The sequence below is a fragment of the Saccostrea cucullata genome, unplaced genomic scaffold (genome assembly GCF_032062105.1).
Source record: "Saccostrea cucullata isolate Sc308-1 unplaced genomic scaffold, CSIRO_AGI_Scuc_v1 ctg12125, whole genome shotgun sequence".
NCBI lineage: Eukaryota > Metazoa > Mollusca > Bivalvia > Ostreida > Ostreidae > Saccostrea > Saccostrea cuccullata.
Window position 1 is genome coordinate 1 of NW_026922126.1, and position 7,980 is coordinate 7,980.

Below are 7,980 nucleotides of genomic sequence, written 5' to 3' on the forward strand. Positions count from 1 at the left end.
CTATTTTATATTTTCCCAGTAAACTCGAAAGAAAAGACCAAATTTCATTCTTTTAATGACTACAGAAAGATTTTCTTTTCAATTTCAAAAGTCGATTCTATTGTCTGGGTTTTTTTTTTTTAGGAAACATGACGGACATGTTGTCTAGTAGTCCTTTTCTGGACCCAGATGTTCCGAAGGTCGCTCTAATTCTGACTGATGGGAAGAGCACGAGCGGCATCGAACTACTACACAGTGCCGCCATGTATGCCGATAGAAATAATGTATATGTGATGGCTGTCGGGGTGGGGAGGAAAGGAACCTATCCCCAGCTGAATTGAATAACATGACTCATGGAATTCAAGTACATCAAAGAATCATCCCATACAAAGAACTCGCGAGTTCTCTCGACAAAGTGGTAGAGCAAATCTGCTACCGTAAGTTTAGACCTTACAATATATAAATAAGCTAACGAAATTATATGACGATTTCGGTCCTTTCCTTTACTTAACATCGATTAAAATGCAACGAGACTGAATAAAACATACATTTTTTCAGTTTCTCAAAATGGAGCCATGAGAACAGGAGGTAAGACGAAACAGCAAACAAACACATTCATATACTAAGTATGTGAACAAATTTGTTATTATAGCTTCGTGCAGTTCTATACTTTTTAAATAGAAATGAATCAAGATATTAGAAATGCAGGTTTTAGAATACTTGGATTTTCAATCTTTGAAAACGTTTAGGCTAATAGACTGTGTTTTTGTTTGTATTTTATCTCAGAAATTGTTTGTATTTTATCTCAGAAATCCGAGGACGTTATCTTCTCACTATTGTTTTTGACGTCACGATTCAGAGCCTCGATCTGACAAAGGAGTTCATTTCCCAGACTCCTTGAATACATTGAGTTCGGTAACCCTTCGATGAATCTGATAATTGCAACACTAGCTGATGGAGCAGCGTCTATCGGGCGGTTCGATGAAACGGCCAGTTTAATTGAAGTTAGGAAGTTCCTAGACCACATGACTACTTAGAGATCACGAGTATTTTGACGCGGTTTTGGCTTACAAGAAAGTAGAGAGCGACTTCCTGTATGCTCCAGGAGACTCCTCCAAGATGGCACTGTTTATTACGGACAAGCCACTACATAAGAGTGGCTTTGTTATACGAGGGTTTTCTTGAATTCAAAATCAAAATCTAGCAACGTACAGATCATGTACCTTGGAATAGGCTCCGCTGTAAATCCGGATTTTAGTCTTGCTTTAGCTAGTTCTAAAGTCGCAAACAGAATCATTGTGTCTAACCAGTCACTTTTGTCAAGTGGACTGAACAATATTGTGAGAGCAATTGGTACAGGTAAGATTTGTTAGTAGAGTTAAATATTTAAAAATATAAATTCCACCGGTAATAATTTTCAGGTTCATTATCTGTTCATCTGATTGCACTTAACATGTAGATCCGACTTATTATATCATTTATTAATTTTTGATCATTTATCCTTTTCCTTTCAAACTACAGAATTGTTGAAATATCCAGTACCAAGTAAGTATGTTGAATTGCAGTCATTCTTTTAGATACATGAATATTGTAAATTATTATGACCTCCACTGAAGAATTTATTTTTGTTTATTTGATCCTCTGTTTTGTTTCAGGGAATGTCACTCATCGTGGTAAGGGATTAATAAATAAATACATATGCGTACTGTACTTTGTAATGACTTCCTGGACATGAGACTTTTGCATCACTTGATTACAACATTTGCATCTATAATTAAATGTAATATTTTTCAGTGTTTCATGGACCAGCAGAAATACTGATAGGGTATAGTCTCTGTCCACACTCATTTAACCCACAGAAATTCAACAAATATAATACCTTTCTGGAAAATGTGGTAAGAAACATTCATATGGGATCAGACAATGTCCAATTGACCCTTGCTACATACTGTACCGACGTGAACTACATCAGTAGCATCAAGGATTACCAAGTTACCTTCCATGTTCCATACGGTCTCCAGCGTGGGGGAGTGATTACCCAACTTCAGTGGACAACAGAAAACGTCATCAGGGAGGTTTTAAATGTGTATGACACTGTAGAATCTGACGTCAAGATTGCTATCGTCATCATTGCTGATCCATTCATGGAGGGAGATCTAGTGGGACTCTTGGAGGAGGCTAAACAAAATAATATTTTAATCATGCCTCTTGTGCTGTATCATGCAAATGCTTCTATCGACGGACTTAGGCAGAAAGTGGACACCATGAACACAGTGATACCGCCTTTATATATCTCCTGGTCGGAGCTTCAAACTCACGGTGCCGAACAAACTATGAATGTTTTGCGAAAATACTGTACGTTATTTTTAATAAATTGTCATTTTGTATTTGTCTTAAATGAAATGTATGATCTTTTAGGTATCCGTTGAACTGTATTTTCTCAAAATTATTTCTTTTCAGTGATTGGGAGAAGGAAAGATATTCGCATCTCGGCATCAAGTATGGATCTCACGGATGACCTTCTGAAGAATTACCTGAAGCTTTACGTCAGAGAACTTCAGAACATAAATAACAAGGAAACTACTTCAAGTCTCGAGAGGAAGATCGTATCTGATATTCAACAACACAGACTTCGTGTATTGAATGATGACGTAAGGAATACGCATGCAGGCCTTCATGGCATTCTGCTGAGCTTTCTTTATTCGGAAGATCTTTCTGAAAATAGAGTTGGATTCCTTTTAACAAAAGGACCATCATCTGATCCCAGTGCAACCCGCTCTGTAGCAAGACTTCTGAAGGATGCCAATGTTCATATGTTTGCTCTTGGTATATCAGAATTTCTACTAACATTTAATTCTAGAATATCTCTATATTTCATACGTATACCGTTATTATTACAAAAAAAATAACAGTTGCATAGCTATCGCACATATATTTAGTGAAGGACCTGTATGGTTTTATAATTCTTCCTTACTATGAAATAACATATATTTCTGACATTTTTGCAGGATTTGGAGTAGAGACAGAACCAGAGACGAGGAATTAAAATTAATTACAGGAGACAACGAACATATTACAAAACTGTCGTCTGCAGCTGACATCATAGGGGCAATCTCGTCAGTTAAGAAAATAATGGATCTGTCAGTAAGGTTTTTCCCACTGCCCCTTATTTTCGGTAAAGATATCGGAATGTATTTTCATATCTACTCATAAACTCTCACATTTTGTTTCAAATTAGATTTGGACTCGAAAGAAGGCTACGCATATTTCTGTTGCTCTCGATTCTTCATTGAATGTGACAGATACAGATTTTAAAAATCTTAAGGTGATGATAAATATGTTCATCAAGTTGTGGTCCAGTGGGAGTAACTACTACCTGACATTTGGACAATACAATAGAGACTACAACCCAGAGTTTGTTCGTCAGCCTCTTAATCAAAACACATTGACAGAGGTCATGCAGCGTGTATACACACTCACACGCCAAAGCCCAAGTCAAACACTCTCACAAGATTCACTCCCACCCCGGAGACTTCCACATCACCTAACGATAAGGAATCTGCATCAAAGAATGAAAGAATCCAAATCACAGAATAGATCGCAGGCAGTACTGATGATGTTTGACAAAGAACCAACTGATATATTGTTGACTGATATTGCCTTGCGAGAGGCTAGGTTAGATGGTGTTCACTTTATAACTATACCTATAGGAATTGACTCATATCCAGACACATTCACCTACAATCTTCCCCTTTATGCACTTGGAGATGTCGGTCCAGACGCAATGAATATTATAAACAACACAATAATGGCTGTCTTACCAAAAGGTAGGAAAACTGAATACATTTGATAATTTGATTTTGAATTGTTCAAAATTGAAAGTGATTGACTACTGATACAGATATTTAATGTTTGTAGGAAAATTTGACTTACTAATTGCCTTGGATGCAGATTCTATGGTTTCAAATGATGCAATGCATTGGATGAAAGTTGCTACCCAGTTCATTACGTCAGGAATGGCAGAACGATTTACCAAATACGGAGTTGTCACCTTTTCTGATATCATAAGAAATGTCTTAGAATATACTGACTTTCAGAGTCAGATGTTGGTTTCTTATCTACGAAGCATTAATGCTTATACAAAACATCCGTCAATCCAGACAAAACCTAGCGTAATCATTAACAAGCTTCATAGCTTAATTGATACTACAATGTCAACGGCTGCAAAAAATCGGTCTCATTTTAATGGATGACGACACGGATAATGACGTTGACTTGGGTCGTCTGCTACGATTGCATGGTCAAAGGGTGTTAACTTGATGTCCATTGGCGTAGGTACACATACTGACAAGCTCGAATTGTCACACATCACTAAATTCAAGAATGATTATTACCTACAAATTGAAGACTGGGAGAATCTCGACACAGATGGATTTTCATGGGCAATACAAACATTCGAAAAAAGTCAGTTGATATATTGTACTCATTTTCTAAATTTAATCACAAATCGATCTCAATACTGTTCGTTATCTCCATATATTTCATTATAATGATCTCTTCAAAATTCTCTATTTTAGTGGAGCCGTTGCATTTATATATTACAAAGACGAATCCTGTAGTAACGACAGTTGCCTCAACGATATCCACACCGGACACGACAGTTATATTAGAGGGTATGATGTCATAGTTGAAAAATACTTAACTTCGATTTAAGTCATACTAAACACTGAATGACATTGTTATTGACATTGTATTTTTTCCTATAGAATGCACGGGTTTAGTTGACATTGCGTTTGCTATGGACGCTTCTGGAAGCCTGACAACAGAAATGTTCAACGCAATCAAGCAGACTGTTGCAAACACTGTCAGTAACATGAAGCTATCTGAAAATGACGTCAGAGTTCGCGGAGTTATTACGTTTGATGACGTTATCCAGGAGGTGGCAGAAGATGTCAGCAATAAGATTCTTCTACGGGAACTTATACTGGGGGCTGTCCACACTAAAGGAATGACAAAGATAGACTTAGCTATCAGAAGATTAACAGAATATCTTGAGTCAGGTAGATACAATTTCATGAACTTTTTAAGATTGGTTTGCACGAAGGGTTACCTGAAATATTTAAAATGTTTGCATACTAGAGAATACATCAAATTGTTGCGTGTTTGTTAAAATATATTTATCACTATTTTTAAAAGAACCGAAAAGAAATGCCAGGAAAATTGGAGTTGTTATTACGGATGGAAAATCCATGAAGCCACAGAAAACCCGAGAAGCTGCTGCAGCTGCAGTAAAAAGCAACATCACAATGGTTGCCATGGGAATAGGGGGACCTACAGACATATCCTATACTGAACTCATGGATGTAGCCAATAATGTTACTGACAACTTCTTGTGGTTGAAAACCTTATCGTCGTTCTTACTGAACAAGTCAAGTCCTACACGAGAGGATATGCAGAGGTACGACATGTTCTGCAGACGCTTGATTTTAGGGAGGTTTAATTCGTGTAACCATCAAAAAGTGTGAAATATTTAACTTGTGGTTTCCTTGCGCTTCTTTTTATTCTACCATTTAAACTGTAACATGTATACACAGAGAACAAATATAGAAAAAAAGCTAAATTTTTATTTCGACATCTTTATTTGTATTTTTTCTAGTTACTGAAGGAAGGGATCTCTCTACGACCGCCATACCAACTCTAACAACAAGAAACCCTTACCATCCCGAAGGTAAACTTAAGAAAAACAGTAAATTTTTATTGGCAGCTCTAAATTGAATGGTTATTTTAAAGACTTTCTGTGCAAGAAATACAAGTGAAAAGTAATTTTAATCAAAATAGAGACATGTGAAGAATCAAAATTGAGGGTCTAATTTTCTTATAAGGTGACAACGATTGCTATTCTTTTGGAATAAGTAGAATCCATTTTTTTTTTATCATATTTCATTTAATGTGTTCATCTGCAATCTACAATGTATATCACTCTTATCATTTTAATTAACATAATCAGGACATTTGTCGGTGATTGTAAGATTCTTCGGTACAAATTCTTCCTTTTTTGTGCATTAGCATTTTGTGGTTAAAATATGATGGGAATAATTTGAATCACTCGTTGACAGTGTTTGTAACATTACCTTTTTACAAATGAACGTTCTGCATGCTATTTTTGCAGAACTGTGTGCAAGGTGCCAGTGTGTTGGTAGAGTGATTATTCCTGACCCACTGGACTGCAGTAGATACCATATCTGTATAGATTCTAGACTTGATACATCTGAACATTGTGATCCAAATAAATTCTGGGACCCTAATACAAAAACGTGCTTGCCACCCATGACTGCCAACTGTCAATATGGTATGTCACTCCAATAAGTCCCTTCTAAAGGGGGTGAGCCCTTTTTAAGTTGATTATCGTTAAAAACTTAAAATAAATGCAAGTACGGATCAAATTAAGTCAATTATGTCCAAATAGACTGAATTATTTAGGAGATTTTGATACTGGTGATCATATCTAAGTTTTTTTTGTCCTTTTTTAATAGACCCCTGTTATTTACGGCCTGATGGGTATAACTACACCACCATCAGGTTGTTAGAAGAGACCCGATGCGACCAGTTCTACACATGTCTAAATGGACGCACCAAGAAGTTGTGCACTTGTGGAGAAAGGCTTGAAGGAAACTTTCTTATTCACAGGAAGTATGATCCACTTTCGGATCATTGTGTAGATGACACGAAAGGGGAGTGCTTCACTCTCATCAACCTAACTGACCAGAAGGTTACCAAGCCCGGTAATTTATTGTCCTTTCTTTTGGTCAGAACAATCTTGTTTTTAATAGAATATTGCATAATTTCATTAGATTTGAATAATTTAAAATTGTCAACTCATGCACAACTCTACATGATTTACTTTGAGACTACCTTTCACATTCAGATACATGGGTGTGTAATACAAGGCCTGCGTTATCCAGAGAAAGTTACATTAACATCAGAACAAACGAGGAATTGAAGTGCCCTACAAACTATATTTATAGCCACGAGAAGTGTCGGTGCGTGGTGGATATTATTGAAGGTATTATATCTAACAAACTTTGATTCAGCAAATCTTTAATTTTCATTGCTATAGTAAAAGTATGATGTATTATTTTATATTTTTTGCCAATATCTCTGATGGCATTATTGATATTTTTGTCAGTGAAAACAGACACCTGTAAAGCAGACATAGATCTCCAATTTAATACTCGATCCATCCAGCTGTGGAATGTAACCCTGAAGGACGGACAGGGAGTGTTCGATGGAAAAACCACCATGGTGTCTATAAGAAACATGGCTAATCATTATCCTCATGACTTTGCGGTCAAGGTTTCAATGAAAACGCCCGAATACAAGGATATGCTTTTGTTTGAAAATTCCAATTGTCAAGAAACAGACCTTCCAAGTATAAGAGTGCACTTAAAGAAAATAAATGGGCTCTTGGGAGTGGTAGCTGAAATAAAGACAGCTCATGGATACGTCAAATTACAACTACAATCTACGGTAAAAAAAAAATTAAAATTGATTCATATTATTTGATTTTTATTATAGCAAAAACTACTAGGCTCGTTAAAAAAGCAATGCAAATAGAGTATCTGAAAAAAATGAATGAAAGAAAGAAAAAGAAAAAAACATGAGAAGAAATATCTTAATTTTTTTAATTCTTCAACGTATTCCCTTTTCAACTTTATCAGTAAGTCTTTATACCCAAAACAAAAACAACACACCATACTCATCTTTAGGGATCCTCAAAAATACTGATACTGACACTGATGATAGCACTCTCCATGACACATGAAATTGTAGATCGTTCCATTGATTGTTTTCTTGCGATTTTGAAGTGAAAAGACATTGGAATTGACGAAGAGCTGGCGGTACGGGGAATGCCAGCTATGTACTCGTTCCTTCAAAATATCTCTAATTTCTCTTTGCTTTGGAAAATTACCCTGGTGACCGGTATTTAGACTTTTCTTACAG

The 7,980-nt window shown here is 36.2% G+C and overlaps 1 pseudogene; it reads left to right on the top strand.

Moving 5' to 3' along the window:
- The first annotated feature begins 123 nt into the window (after positions 1 to 123).
- On the top strand, positions 124 to 7,506 carry LOC134261233 (uncharacterized; annotated as a pseudogene).
- The last annotated feature ends 474 nt before the right edge of the window (positions 7,507 to 7,980 follow it).